This window comes from Pongo abelii, chromosome 18 (assembly GCF_028885655.2).
Source record: "Pongo abelii isolate AG06213 chromosome 18, NHGRI_mPonAbe1-v2.0_pri, whole genome shotgun sequence".
Taxonomy (NCBI): Eukaryota; Metazoa; Chordata; class Mammalia; order Primates; family Hominidae; genus Pongo; species Pongo abelii.
In genome coordinates this window covers 69825532-69842373 of record NC_072003.2, presented here as the reverse complement: position 1 = coordinate 69842373, position 16842 = coordinate 69825532, and the positions used below count along the sequence as shown (strand labels likewise).

The 16842-nt window shown below is 39.7% G+C and overlaps 1 pseudogene; it reads right to left on the bottom strand.

Annotated features, from left to right (window-relative positions):
* Nucleotides 1–1225: 1225 nt before the first annotated feature.
* Nucleotides 1226–2159, bottom strand: LOC100938029 (small ribosomal subunit protein uS2-like; annotated as a pseudogene).
* Between the last annotated feature and the right edge of the window lie 14683 nt (nucleotides 2160–16842).

Below are 16842 nucleotides of genomic sequence, written 5' to 3'. Positions count from 1 at the left end.
AAATGGGCAAAGGAGTTAAACAGACATTTCTCCGAAGAAGACACACAATTATTGAAAAGATGTTCAATATTATTAATCATTAGAAAAACGCAAATCAAAACAATGAGTTATCACCTTACACCCATCAGAATGGCTACCATCAAAAAGAATATGAAAAATTTACAACCCTTGTGCACTGTTAGTGGAAATGTAAAATGGTGAAGCCACTATGGTAGATGGTTATGGCAGTTCCTCAAAAAAATAGAGTTAGCATAGGATCCAGCAATTCCACTTCTGGATATATATCTAAAAGAACTGAAAGTACAATCTGAAAGAGATATTTGTCATCCATGTTCACAGTAGCATTATTTATAAAAGCTAAAAGTGGAAGCACCCAAGTATCAGAAGAACCAAGTCAATGGATGAATGGATAAACAAAACATGCTTTATACACACAATGGAATATTATTCAGCCTTAAAAAAGGAAATTCTGACATATGCTATAACATGAATGAAACCTATAAAACTGTCATGAAAAGACAAATACTATGATTCTACTTATATGAGATATTTACAGTAATTAAATTAATTGAAGCAAAAAGTAGAATGGCAATTGCCAGGGGCAGGCAGCAGAAGAAAGGGAGAGTTATCATCTTATGGGTATAGACTTTTGGTCTCATAGGAGGAAGAAGTTCTAGAGACTAGTTGCACAACAATGTGAATATGCTTAATATTACTAAACTCCACACTTAAATGGTTAAGACGGTAAATTGTATGTTATGCATATGTTTACCAAAATTAATTTTTTAAAAAAATAGGAAACTCTCTTCTGCTAGTATGAATGTTAAGTAGTGCAACCATCTTAGGAAAAAAAAAAGTTTGGCATTATCTAGCAAAGTTGGTGTCCAAACTCTATGATGTAGGAACTCATTTCTACATACGCCTTAGAGAAACCCTTGCATATGTAACCAAAAGACATGTACAGGAATATTTTTGTATGAATAACAAAAAAATCCAAATGACTATTAACAGTAGAAAGGATAAATTGTGGTCTATTAACAAAATGGAATAACATACAGCAATTAACTTGAGTGAATTATTAGCTGCATGCAGCAACAACATCAATGAATCTCAAAAATATATTGTTAAAAAATGAAGCACTTTACAGAAGAATACATGCCATGTAATTTTACTTATTTATTTATTTATTTATTTTAGAAACTGATGTTTATTTTCCAACAACCATTTTTCCATGTTGCTTAAGAGCCTATGCAAGGACAGCTTAAGACCAGTCAGTGGTTGCTCCTACCCATTCAGCGGCCTGAGCAGTGGGAGCTGCAGGCCAGTCTTCCATGGCAGGCTGAGCGCTCCAGTATTCAGTAGGGAACAGCTGAATAGGCACAGAGGGCACCTGCACACCTTCAGACCAGTCTGCAACCTCAGGCTGAGTAGCAGTGAACTCAGGAGCTGGAGCAGTCCATTTACCCTGAAATTCCTCCTTGGTCACTGCCTTTTCAGCAGCAGCCTGCTCTTTTTCAATCTCTTCAGGATCTCTGTAGAAGTACAGATCAGGCATGACCTCCCATGGGTGTTCACAGGAAATGGTGCCACGCATGCGCAGAACTTCCTGAGCCAGCATCCACCACATCAAACCCACCGAGTGAGCTCCCTTGTTGTTGCATGGGATGGCAATGTCCACACAGCACAGAGGAGAATCTGTGTTACACAGTGCAATGGTAGGTAGGTTAACATAAGATGCCTCCATGAGAGGCTGGTGGTCAGCCCTGGGGTCAGTAAACACAAGAAGCCAGGCTGCCTGGATCTGGTTAGTGAAGGTTCCAGGAGTGAAGCGGCCAGCAATTGGAGTGGCTCCAGTGGCAGCAGCAAACTTCCGCACGGCCCTCTGGCCAGTATTCCCGGAGGATGTAACACTGACATCAGCAGGGTCTTCAATGGCAACAATGGCAAGAGCTGCTGGCGGAAGCTTCTCCTAGGTCCTCTTCAGATTTATGATGTAGATGCCATCACTTTTCCTTTTATAGATGTACTGTTCCATCTGGAAGTCAAGTTTGGTGCCACCTAAGTGGGTTCCTGCTGCAAGGAACTGAAGGACATCCTCCTCCTTCATTTGCAGGACATCAAGGGCTCTGGAAATTGTGAAAGCTTCCCTTTAAGTTACGACGGGAATCCAGAACAATGCCGTATGGACCCCTCTGTAGGTAGTGCGGAAAAGAGTAATTTTATTTATATAAAGTGCAAAAAAACATGCAAAACCAAGTCATACATTGTTTATGGATACATATATGTATTATAAAAATTTATATAAAATCAAAGGAAGAATTAGCGAAAGATAATGGCCACCTCCAGGGGACAGGGAAGAGGGTACACACATAAATAAAATGGATACATGGGTATTTGTTGTATTATTCATATTTAAGTTCCACATATACATAATTTTATATTCTTTTATATGCATAACATGTTTCACAATTTTAAAAAGTGCTCTTTTCGTACTTCATAGTGTGTTATAGCTCTAGTACAGAAAGTTATATTCCTGGTGTTGCCAAAAAATTATGAACTTTGAGATTAGACAAGTAATTACTTAAGATACAATCCCTGCTCTAAAAGAGTTCATGGTGAGTAACAAACAGATGCCCTCTAACTATAATACAGCATAAGAATTAAAATAGACAAAGAAACTAGCATAGTTACTGATCTTTAATAGCAGATGCACAATAAGTATTTCGGTGATTTATAGAGGAAAGCTTCTTGGAGGAGATGTGTTTCATATGGCTTTGAAATGGTTATGGGATTTTCTCGTTGATTTTAATGAAAGCATACATAAATGGCACTTTTTAAGTTTCCTAGAGCCTTGCTATTCTGTTTGTTTGTTTGTTTGTTTTGAGATAGAGTTTCACTCTTGTTGCCCAGGCTGGAGTGCAATGGCACAACCTCGGCACACCGCAACCTCCGCCTCTCAGGTTCAAGCAATTCTCCTGCCTCAGCCTCCCAAGTAGCTGGAATTACAGGCATGCACCACCACACCTGGCTAATTTTGTATTTTTAGTGGAGATGGGGTATCTCCATGTTGGTCAGGCTGGTCTCGAACTCTCAACCTCAGGTGATCCGCTCGCCTCAGCCTCCCAAAGTGCTGGGATTACAGGCGCGAGCCACTGCGGCCGGCCAAGCCTTGCTCTTCTAAATGTAGTCGTGGACTGGCTATATTAGCATCATTTGGGAATTTTTTAAAAACGCAGACTCTTGGGCCGCCCCCACAAAACTTACCAAATCAGATTCTGCATTTTCATAAGATACCCAGGTGATCCACATGCACCTTAAATTTGAAAAGTGCTGCTCTATGGTATATTTATGTTATTTTTAAACAGAAATAGCCATCTAAAATGTTTTCTCAAGAATGTCTAAAATGTTCATTTTGCTGCCTTATCTCTGTGATTTGATTACATTTTATTTATATATACACATATGCTTCATATAATGTATAATGTTATTATATATATACATATATACACATATACATATACATTATGGAAATATACTGTACCCAATTTTGACTCCCAGATTCAAACCCTTCCTCCCCACTCTACTTCCATAACCTTGTTATACTCTGGCTGACCACAAATTTCATTCCTTATTGTTTAAAAGAACACATTCCTTAATTTTTTTGTTTTTTTGAGACGGAGCTTCGCTCTTGTTGCCCAGGCTAGAGTGCAATGGTGCAATCTTGGCTCACCGCAAACTCTGCTTCTGGACTTCAGGTGATTCTCCTGCCTCAGCCTCCCAAGTAGCTGGGATTACAGGCATGCGCCACCACACTAAATTTTGTATTTTTAGTAGAGACGGAGTTTCTCCATGTTGGTCAGGCTGGTCTTGAACTCTCGACCTCAGGTGATCCTCCCACCTCAGCCTCCCAAAGTGCTGGGATTACAGGCGTGAGCCACCCCACCCGGCTGCACATTCCCTAATTCTACAGAACATAGTCATACATTGCTTACAGATAGGAGTATGTTCTGAGGAATTAGTCATTAGGCAATTTCATCATTGTGTGAACATGTACTTATACAAACCTAGATGGTACAGCCTACTATACACCTAGGCTATATGGTATAGCCTGTTGCTCCTATACTATAAACTGGTTCAGTGTGTCACTATACTGAATTCTGTAGGCAACTGTAAAACAATGGTATTTGTTTATCTAAACATAGTAGGTAATGCACCACACTATGACTTTAGGATGGCTAAGACATCACTAGGTGATAGGAATTTTTCAGTTCCGATATAATCGTACAGAACCACCATCACATAGCAGTCTGCTGTTGAAGTAAACATCATGTGGTACATGACTATATACAAGAAGTTGTTGTCTGAGAACTTATTCAGAAGTGACTTGAATATCTCTTCTCTATAGAGCAATCCATCCATTAATTTTTTTCACTTATTAAATGTGACATGTCACAGACCTAGTCCAAGCTCTGGGAAAGCAACAATGAATAAGACAGACATGTTCCTGTCCTCGTAGAGATGGCATTTGGCTGGGGAATGAAATGCAAAAGAAAGTATTATTATATTAATGTTTTATTCAATATGAAGGCAATATTTCAAAACTTAACTTGGCTGAGTTTTCAAAACAGAAAGTTAATAGGTTTGTAGCTTTCTGTCTGACATGAGCTTATAGGATCACAGAACCTTGAAGCCAAAAGGTACCTTAGAGAATATCCAATTCAACAGCTTATTTACACCTGATACTTAGAGATGTTAAAAAGCCAGACTGGGGTCCCAATTTTGTGAAATTACTATGAAGTCCATTTATTTAGATTATTAACTGTATATATTAAAAGTCACGTTCAGCGGGATTTCAAATCATAGCATTAGTAACATTCCAAGAGAATGTGTTTATTTCTTGTTCTTTTCTCTCAAGGAAACCGATTACACTAACTTTGAGTTACTTATATTCACAGCTAGCACTGAATAGATTTAATAAATATAAATTTGGAAACATGACCAAAAGCCAAAGTTTGAAAGAAAAATTAAAGAACACAGAAGGCTCTTTTGAATTGTCAAATCATAAAGAGGAAACATTGTTTTGTTAATTTAAAATATGGCTCTTTGGCTATATACCCAGTAATGGGATTGCTGGGACAAACAGTATTTCTAGTTCCAGACCATGGACACAGGGAAGGGAATATCACACACCAGGGCCTGCTGGGCAGTGGGGGGAAAGGGGAGGGAGAACACTAGGACAAATACATAATGCATGTGGGACTTAAAACCTAGATGGTGGGTTGATAGGTGCATCAAACCACCATGGCACATATATACCCATGTAACGAATCTACACTTTCAGCACATGTATCCCAGAACTTAAAGTAAAATTTAAAAAAAAATTTTCAAAAAAGAATACTGTGAAGAAAAATAAGTAAATAAATTATAGCTCTTCAAGCTGAGCTGCTTTCCCTTCATTTAAGCACCTCTTTGTTTTTATTGGGAGACTAATGACTACTTGCATTAGAGGATCAGACCTTAATGGGGAGAAAAACAGCCTTGAAATACAAACTAAATAACATTTCTTGGGCCGCAGGTTAAATTCATCACATGCAAGTTCGAGTTCTGTGGGTAAGATTCATTCAAAAGATTGGATGGTATTTTGACATCATAAATATCTGAATTTCCACCTCATAACCCAAGTCGTTCCCAGCACCTGTCTATTTATCAGTTACTACATAATGCACCCCATTCTTTTCCCTAAAGTGAAATTACTTCCAAGGAACAAAGGAAGAAAATTTACACTAACACAGAAGTTGTGCTCTAGCATTTCTTTTACTCATTCATCACACAAAAAAAGCCACAGCATTCTGATTTTAAGTTTTCCATTAACAGGAATCTTACATTTTTTATTTTCACATCATGTGAAACATAGAAAATGTTGAATAATAAACCTCCAATCTTCAAAACAAAAGGTTTTTCCATCAGTATACAGAAATTTTGGCTATTATTAGGTTCCCCAGGAACAGTGAACTATCCTATTTTCATGTGGTTTCTGAAAATATTTATTTCCCTGGTTGGGAAGTACTCAACCCTTGCCATTTTTCTTGGGAAGAACCCATTATATAATAAGGCATTTATCTTTCCCTCAGAGCTGGCTTCCCAAGAAATAAAGAAAACATGCAGAACGCTTTGAAATGATGGTGGAGCACATTTTTAAGAGGAAAAAGAAAAAAAAAAAAAACAGATTCTGAGAACATTAGTCTGACCCCAAAAGAGAGAAACACTTGTAATCAATTTTCTTTTCATTAATGCAATAAATGCCGCCTGCACTTTGTGTGCCTAAAGAGAACCATTCTGAGATAAAGGATGTCTCCCCAACCTTTTATACTGAACCGGTGGTTTCCCAAATTTAATATGCATGAAGAGTGCATGTGAGCCCTCTTAAATCCAAGAGCCAAACCCTGCCTGTGCAATAAATCTCACCACTACTCCACTATTAGACAGGGGATTAAAACTAATCTAGCAATCCCCAAACCAAGCACTGAGTGGATTAAAATGCAAAACACATGGGAGTAGGAAGATGCTTAATGCTAAATAACAAACATTTCAATCATAGAAATCATTTTTATCTTCTTGTTTATGCTAAGTAGATACTATTAGACTTAATATCTGTATTAACACAAGTGGAGAAAAGAAACAGTATTACCAAGACCCAAGTACTTTAATGCCTTAGAATAGCTGGCCCAAAAAACAAAAGCAAACAAAAATGAGCTTAATAAAAGGACTACACTGTGATCTTTAGATTAATTGTTTACTCCTTTAAGGTCAACTCAACAATGCTTGACCTTTTTAATTTTCCTTTAAGCCAATGCAGTACACACTATAAAGGTTGAATCAAGAAAGACAAAAAAGTTTCCAGGATTCCCAGCCTGAAACCAGAGCAGGCTTTCTCTGAGTAATGTCTATGTAATATTTAACTCAGCAAATGCCTTAACCATCATCTTCTTTGCCAAATTATCACAGCGCAACAATAGGAGAGTCCCCGTTGCAGTGAACCCAGAAGAGGCCCTTATGAGGCCTGCACCCCATAAAGCTGTAGCTGATTGCAAATGTAGGAAAGTGAACATGTGCAGGCTCTCATTAGCACTGTCTATCCAAAGAACACAATACACACACACATCTGGCATCTGCTAACGGCTGTGGAACCCATTACACACAAAACCAATGACTTCGCTCCAACTGCAATCCATATAACGCTAGAAGGAAATCCATAAAGTTTTATCTGAAATACTGTTGTACCTTTCAACTCTGTCATCTTCCTCAATTTTCCACTCCTGGGTTCTGTTATACCCTCTCTCAGACATCTGCGTTTCAACTTGAATCTCTCCCCAGGCCCTTCCCTACCCCCACTTCCCTATAAAATATTCTTCAAGTCTCCCCTCCTGTACCATGCTATGTGATTCCTACCAAGTCAGGCTCAGTCTTTCTTATGCAGAACAATTGCTACAAATGGTTATAACACTGACATGGAGGTTGGTCCTGGGACGCTTACCTCATCCCCACCATTTGTTTCCAAACACAAAATCTAGGAGAAAAATTGGACTATTATACATAAGTGCAGTATAAAATGGAAGGTATGTACACAACGCTTGGACTAGCCTAGGCATTCATAACTTGTTTTCAGTTTTCAAGTATTGGTATTCATTTCATTTACTCTCAACCAAGTCCTCATGGTACAGAAAGCTTTACACATTACACAGCAGTAAGAGGAGTTATGAACTAACACTTGGAGTTATAAAACAGGAATAGGAAGATCTCTGATTTCAAGCATTGTGATGCGTAAGTTTCTGCAGTGAAATCGCTAAGTCATCTCATGTTTGTAACAACAGAAAAAAGAAATTTAGATTCAATGTAATGTGACTTCCTCAAAAAAGCAGATTTTGTCTCATATATATATATAAAAATATATATATAAATATAAATATATATAAATATAAATAAATATAAATATATAAAATATAAATATAAATATAAATATATATGAATTATAAATATAAATATATATAAATATGTAAATAAATATATAAATATAAATATATAAATAAATATATATAAATATGTATAAATATATAAATATAAATATATAAATAAATATATATAAATATATATATAAACATATATATCTATATAAACATATAGATATATATAATTTTTTTTTTTTGAGACTGGATTTCTCTCTTGTTGCCCAGGCTGGAGTGCAACAGTGCAATCTCAGCTTACTGCAACCTCTGCCTCCCAGGTTAAAGCAATTCTCCTGCCTCAGCCTCCCGATCTTTCTTATATTTTAAAGGGTCATAGAATCACTACATCTTAGGGAAACAATAAAAAAAAAAAACTAAGTACTGGGAAATTCTTCAAGCATGACTCAGTCAAAATGATATGAACTTTCATTTATGAGGACAGTTTTGTAAAAATATTCCAATGTTTCTAGTTTCTGATAGCATATCTGTCTCATCAGCAAAGATCACCAACAAAGTCCCAGGGATCTTCAGAAATCATCCCAACCCCTCAAGTAAATGGAATTCTCAAAAAGCAGCTTATTTTGTGGAAGGAGTTCCCAAATCCCAATCAGTTGGCCAGGGCTGGTCCATGATGAAACTTTCACCAGTCTTCACCAAGTTAAATTTGTTTAACATGCAGACAAATAATTGTTTATGCTAAGATTATCTCCTTCCTATACCTTCAGTATTCAAATCTCTTTTATGAAGGGATGATTACAATATGTGACGGTTGATTTATTTTCTGTTTGCTTTCTGCGTTTTGTTTTTTCACTGGGACACATCTTTCTTGGAAAAATTTTAATTGGAACATTTTGAAATTTAATGATCCATGAAGTCCAAATTGCTGGGACTTTGTGGAATAAGAAAAATGTTCTAGGGACGAAGTTTTCATCTTTCTTTCCAAATACTAATCCATCTCACTGGTCCAGTAATCAGATGAGAGGATGAGAAAAAATTGTGTTGGCTTAGTTTTAGCTAACTTGGATTTAATAACCAAGAACAATCACCACGACAGAATACAGTTTTCTCATCGAGATCCTGATTGATAGATTAGTCAGCTCATGGAGAGATTGATTCTGTGGTAGGAATAGAGAGAACAATAAGAAAAAGGTATGAAATCTGGGTACATAAATCCCCACACACAACAATCTTGAAAATGTAGGCCTGTCATTGCTGATTAGAAAGTTCCCCATCTTCTTGTTTCCAACTTCCTCATTGTTGCTTTGAGAAGCTGGAAGCTTACTTACCTTCTTGAGGTTGGAGCTGTCTGGCTCCCAAAGGTTTGTAGAATTTCTCCACGTTCCCATCTGCCTGCTGTGAATTTCACTGCACATACACTGCCGCTGACCCCATGTATCATGGATCTAGAAAATATTCACTAGAAACTCAAATGCCCATTTCTTATCTTTATGTGATTTTTGTGGGTATGTGTATGTGTGTGTGATCTTACGATGCTGTTTATAAGAAGATACCATTCGTCACTTAGAAGGCACGTAGTATTTTATTTTCAGGATCCTCTGAAAAGCTGGGAATATCTCATCTCCATTATTTTTAGGCACTGTCACTGTCTCTCAAGACATAGATTTTAATATGGTATCATACCAAAAATGATGGCAGTGTAGCAATTTTGGGCCAATGTATGGGCATCCTTTATCATCGCCTAGTGCAGCAAATCATTTGAAGTGAGGGCATTCAATACCTACAGGCATTCCTAGTTGAAATTCCAATTAGAAAGGAAAATAAAGGACAATTGTACAGACTGTTAAAAGTTGGACGATTCCAAATAATACGGACAGAAAGAATGTCTGATGGCTTTTTCGATCTCTTGAGTATTCCAGATGATACTCTACTTGCAATATGTTTTAAACCCCTAGGAAAGACCATTTCTATGACCATTGAAGATGCAGGTAAAAAATCATCCAAAGAAAAAGACATTATACAAAATTGGTCTTAACAAATACTTATTGGCCAACCTCACCATGCCAAAAATGACATCCCGGTATCAATCAGGATGATCAGAAAGGACCTCTGGAATATGTGGCTCTTTGACGTGGTTTTTAATCAGATGTCCCCAGAACTCGGCGCTCATGAATCACAGAACTGAAAATGATCCTCAGCCATCACAGAATTCATTCGCCTCCCTCTGAGAGGAGCAGTTCAGAAAGCATTGAAATCAAACCACCTGGCCTTTTCTTTCAAATGCCCTGAGAATGTGCCACAACTCTGCTTTCATCCCGTATCCCAGTGTTTCACTGCTCTTGCTGGCAGAAGAGAATTCTCCCCGCGAGTGGATGTCTAACCTAAATCCTTCATGCTGCAATGTATGTCCATTCCCTTTGTTCAAAATGACTGTTTCTTCTCACACCTGCTCCCCAGTAGGTGACTATTACATACTTCTGGGTAATCATTCTAGAGGAGCGAAAGGCATAAACTACTGCAGCTGAGGGTAGTAGCATATTTTTTCCATGCAGATGTGTGAGTCATCATCAAATTGTGAAATCTTTGTGAGTAGGAGCACATGGGAAAGATTGCGTTTTGCCAGCTCTTCTCTGATTACATGTTATAAGGAAATAGACAACAGAAGTGCAGTTAGAAACGGAGTAACATTGGACCTACAAACACAAACACACACACACACACACACATTTATGGGCTTTAGTTGGAATGAAACAAGAATTTATAAGCTGGTAAGTGCCTTCTGTTCTAAGCACTACTGAGTTTCTGATGCTTGGATACCATTTCTTATGCCTCTGCTATCTAAAGCAGGCTATCATTATGGGTGCATGAAACCAGTCTAACTTGCTAATTCTGCTAAAACTCAAACCTGTCACTCTGGTTGTTTTATGCCATATGCTCAGAACAACCAGTAAATGGTATGCTTCATAGGTTAACTGTTCTGAAATAATTTAGATATAGCCTCGAGGAGAAAACGATATGGTTCTGCTTCCTGAGGCCATGGGGAAGTAGTGTTATCTAATACATTGCTCACTAATGCACTGTGTGCCTAGATGATCCACATCTTAGAAACACCCAATATGGGTCACAGATTGGCAGCATCAGTACCACCACGGAGCATGTTAGAAATAGAGTCGCGGGCGGGCTGGGCGCGGTGGCTTACACCTGTAATCCCAGCACTTTGGGAGGCCGAGGTGGGCGGTCATGAGGTCAGGAAATTGAGACCATCCTGGCAAACACGGTGAAACCCCGCCTCTACTAAAAATACAAAAAAATTAGCCCGGCATGGTGGTGGACGCCTGTAGTCCCAGCTACTCGGGAGGCTGAGGCAGGAGAATGGCTTGAACCCGGGAGGCGGAGCTTGCAGTGAGGGGACATGGCGCCACTGCACTCCAGCCTGGGCAACAGAGCGAGACTCCGTTTCAAAAAAAAAGAAAAAGAAATAGAGCTCCAGACCTCCTTCCAGGCTGCTGCTTTTTTTTTTTTTTTTTTTTTTTCCAGACAGAATTTTACTCTTGTTGCCCAGGCTAGAGTGCAATGGCGCAGTATCGGCTCACTGCAACCTCCACCTCCCAGCTTCAGGCGATTCTCCTGCCTCAGCCTCCCAAGTAGCGGGGATGATAGGCATGAGCTACCATGCCCAGCTAATTTTGTAATTTTTTTTTTTAGTAGAAACAGGGTTTCACCATGTTGGTCAGACTGCTATATCTTAACAAAATTCCTAGGCATTTCATGAATACATTTAAATTTGAGAAGCACTGACCTGCTTCACTCCTCAATGCCTCGATTTCCTCATCTATAAAATGGGTATCGGCCGGGTACAGTGACTTACACCTGTAATCCCAACACTTTGGGAGGCTGAGGCAGGAGAATCACTTAAAGCCAGGAGTTCGAGACCAGCCTGGCCAACATGGCAAAACCACATCTCTACTAAAAATAGAAAAATTAGCTGGGTGTGGTGGCACATGCCTGTAATTCCAGCTACTCAGGAGGCTGAGGCACGAGAATCACTTGAACCTGGGAGGCTGAGGTTACAATAAGCCATGATCACGCCACTGCACTCCAGACTTGGTGACAGAGTGTGACTCTGTCTCAAAAATAAAATAAAATGGGTATCAACTGACACCTGTTACTTGCTTCGGAGCAAAGGAGGATTAACGTCAGAGGATTTTTTTTCCCTCTCCCAGGAATAGTCTCTACATAAACACAGCATGGGGGAGTCATTTCATTTGCTGGAACAGGCAATGACTGAACATTTTTTGGAAGAAGAGCCAGGACTCCTTCCTAGATAATACATCTGTCCTTCATCCAAACTTCTCTTCATGGCCTCATGGCTCCAGAAAGCAGCAGAGCCGTTCAACCCACTGCCTTTGGAGAAACAACCAAGCCTGATCCCAATGAAAACAGCTTTTCTGCTCCCTGTCTTGGCTGTCAAACACAAACACAGACACTCTGTGGGTGAAGTCAGCCCAGCTGGATGTCTGCTGCTGAGCCATCTGCAGAACAACTTGCAGACTAGTAGCTTGACTCTGGCTAAGACAAAAGGCAAGGGGGAAGCTGGGGGAGAAAGGCCACAGCCTGACTCCAGGGACTTTCTCCCTCAGTCCTTCCTTCATTCCTTCCCTGGGAAGGGACAAGAATGGAAGAAACAGATGAGGACTTCATGCAGCTAGAATGCTGTCATGGCTGTCAGGCAAAACCCTAGCCAGATGCCCAAGGGACGCTACAGAGCATTCACATCACACCTACACCCCAAGAGCCATGTCATAGGGACAGAAAGGGGCAGCCTCCATAGCACAAAAATTCAGAAATCAAGAGGGCACTGAGGCCGGGCACGGTGGCTCACGCCTGTAATCCCAGCACTTTAGGAGGCCAAGGCAGGTGGATCACTTGGGTCAGGAGTTCGAGACCAGCCTGGCCAACATGGTGAAACCCTGTCTCTACTAAAAATACAAAAATTAACTGGGCATAGTGGCAGGCACCTGTACTTGGGAGGCTGAGGCACAAGAATCGCTTGAACCCAGGAGGTAGATGTTGCAGTGAGCTGAGATCGCACCACTGCCCTCCAGCCTGGGTGACAGAGTGAGACTCCATCTCAAAAAAAAAAAAAAAAAAAAAAAAGAGGGTACTGAATCACTCTGTCCACTCATAATCCCGACCCTCCCCACCCCTGGGTTTGTGCAGACACTAGACAATAAACCTTTTAGACTTACCAAGAAACAAAAAGAGATTGAGCCCTTGACCTCCCGGTTACCAGTTCTTTTACATCTAAAGACCTGGGTTAGAGAGAGCACATGATTTCTCTGCCAGAGAGGCAGTGGTAGACTCAGTTTCTTTAGGTTGAAGTGACCTGAATAGCAATGTCAAAAAATGTAAGATCAGTCTTGCTGACTTTTGAACCACATAGACAAGATACTGTGAATGTGTCATTTGATTCCACTAGTGGTTAATAAAGGCAACCCTGAATACTAGTAAGGTAGGAGGAAACTAACATTGAATTCTGAGTGTACACACACACACACACACACACACACACACACACACACAAAACACAGACCAGGTTTCCAGAGGTGCCAGTTGTTCAGTTCAAGCCACGGAACAGCCCTCAGCATGCTAACCTGCAGAATAACAGCCATCCAGATTCCCTCCCAGCCTGATCCCACTTCATTTATCCTCTTGACCTCCTTACCTCTTACTCTTTCCTTTTCCCTCCTTCATTTTATCCCATCAGATTTCAAGATTGAAAAAGGGGCAGCTTTGAGAAAATGAATTGCTACAATCAACAGCCAAAACATCAACAATAAAAGGCTGGAGATCAAAGGAAAACACCCTCAAACAAAATGATCTGAAGAGTTTCAGTGAAAGGAACTATTTCCAGTCCGCTGGGTTTTTAAAATAGACAACATATTGTGTATTTATTGTGTACAACATGTTGTTTTGAAATACATATTCATTGCAGAATGACTCAACTAACATATGCATTACCTCACATACCGTTTGTGTGGTGAGAGCACTAAAATCCACTCTCAGCAATTTTCAAAATAAGATACATGATTATTAATATAGTCACCATGTTGTACAATACACCTCTTGAACTTATTCCTCCTAACTGAAATTTTATATTCTTTGACCATCTCTCCAACCCCCAAGTAGGCACCATTCTACGCTCCAATGAGTTCAATTTTTTTAGATTCCACATATAAGTGGGGTACTGAGGTATTTGTCTTCCAGGTTCATCCATGTTGTCACAAATCACAGGATTTCTTTCTTTTTTAAACCTGAATACTATTTCATTGTGTGTGTATATATATATATACACATACAGAAAGTATACATACATACAGAAAGTATGGTGTGTGTATATATGTATATGTATGTATGTATGTATGTATGTATATATGTATGTATGTGTATATATATAGCTCTCCATACTTTCTGGATTAATTTACCCACTGAGGAACACTTAGTTTGATTCTATGTCTTGGCTACTGTGAAAAATCCTGCAATGAACAAGGAAGTATACATCTCTCTTCAACATACTGATTTCATTTCCTTTGGATATACACCCAGTAGTGGGATTGCTGGATCATATAGTAGCTCTGTTTTGAATGTTTTGAGAAACTTCCATCCTGCTTTCCATAGTGACTGTGCTCATTTAGATTCCCATCAGCAGCTCCAGCACAATGTTTCCTTTTTGCCCCCACAACAGGACAGAAATCAAGATATAAAGAGAAACATGGATAGAAGAGATGCTTTTCCCTTTCCTCCCTCATTAAACCATGGCTGCCTCCATAAATGGAAAGAAGACTAGACGTGAGCATTCTATGATGTTTCAGACACTCACTGAAAAATTACATAGCTAAAATAAAGACCAGAGTTGATGCTACCATTTCTGCCTGAAGCTTATCCCGAAAGTAGCTCCAGGGAAAGAGTTCTCTCTCTAGGACCCAAAAGTCATGGAGGTAGGTTTGATGTCCTACTATGTCCCACTACTTGTTGTCTCTAGGTTGGGAATTATCATGTGGTTTAGGTGCCTTAAGATTCTTCCAGTGTGAGATGTGGGAAGCTGCTCCTTGTGACTTGCTCTGCCTTTTTCCTGGTGCCAAATACCATTCTCAACCTCCAACCTCCCACTCCAGGCAGCACGTCCTGTCTTTGGACAGCCCGCCATGCTAGTGTCTGCCATCCAATAGTCACAGGTCATCTTCCCTCAGGCTCCCAACAACCTGAGAGGCTTATTAAGGAGACAGAAACAGAGGCTCAGAGAGGTTAGTAATGTTGCTTTCAGTCACAAAATCAATTAAGGGGAGAGTCAGGATGCCTATACTTCCAAGTTCGGCTGGCTCCAAAGCTTGTCTTCTAAGCCCACAATGCTATTTCCTTAAAAGGACAGAAGGTTCTCCCTTCATCAGGAGCTCATTCATTCATTTTCTTCCCCTGAGAGCCTCCACGTCCCAGCCTGGAGTTGGGCATGCTGCATAAACTCACCCTGGTCTCCTGGAGATAACGTTTCCTCCTTGCTATCTCAGAGTAGGCAGGAGAATATGATATTTACAAGAAAGTGCTTTGATAGGGGTGCGGGGAAAGCTTGGATTTGAATCCCAGGTCATCTACCTATTTGCTGTAGGACCCTGCACTATAACTCCTTATACCTGTTTCCACACCCTTCGAGTTGGCTTAGTAATATTCTATTTCATGATAAGGTACAAAAGTAAGTTTTGATTCTAAACCTAGAATCTAAAACAGCGCCTGGCACAAAGAATAATATACATACACCTAATAAATAAAAACTACCCTCCTTCTCCCCCAAGATTGTGGTGATAGAAATGCATCGTTCAGGGAGCAAGAAAAAAAGACCCCACCACAGTTCAAGACGCCACTCAAAGCATAACACTCAGGCCACGGCCTGTTTGGTTTCTACATCGGGTCTGCCCCACCCACCTTTAGCTTTCACTGGACTAAAGACAAAAAGGGTCTAATGCATTCCTGGCGGTTTTTCAAAGCATGGCAGAAGTGAGTCGGGTTTATAAGATTAATTCTTTTCACTCTAGGCAGTGGGTCAAATCAGAACCTTCACTCAACCAACTCAGTGGATAATCTCCTTTTATTACTTTCAATCAAACTAAGTGTCTGCAATCTGTACAATGGCCACTAATTTAGTGGGAAACAATAATTTGTAGAGCATGATTATAAAAAGATGAGATAGAACACAAGGTCCAGATAAGCATCCTGTAAGTTTGTTCCTATCTCATTGCATAGAAAGCTTTTATGACCCAAACTACATTAGGGACACACAGCTGTTCTGCTACGCTAAAAATCAAAGAAAGAAATAGACATTGTTCACAGATCAGTTTCTTATTTAAATAAGAGAAACAGCCTATTGGTTAAATTCATATCCTTTGTCACACTCACATGGAGCGATCCATCGCTTGTACAAGTTTAACATGAAAAGATTTCATTGTGTAAAAACCAGAAGCTTCTTTTAAAAGATAATAAAATTCTAGTTACACAACTGGACAACATCACAAAGCCGTCTGGATTGTGGAAACCACTCTCTTCCCGTGATGGATAATAAGGCATGGGGTTTTGCTTGCTTTGATTAATTTCAGAATATTGCAGAGAACCCGCATAATCCCTAAGATAGCAAAGGAGAGAAGGAGAAGCGATGGGCAATGATAAAAGCGTAGTAATGGAGCAGGAGCTGTGTTTCCTCTGCTGTAGGAACGCTCCCCCCTGCACCGCCCCCCGCCAAAAAAAGAAACCGATTTCATTTTGGCAAGTACTAACCACAATAAGAGTCGACACACAAAAATGTCCTCTGGCTCTGGGGCTTAAATTATATGCA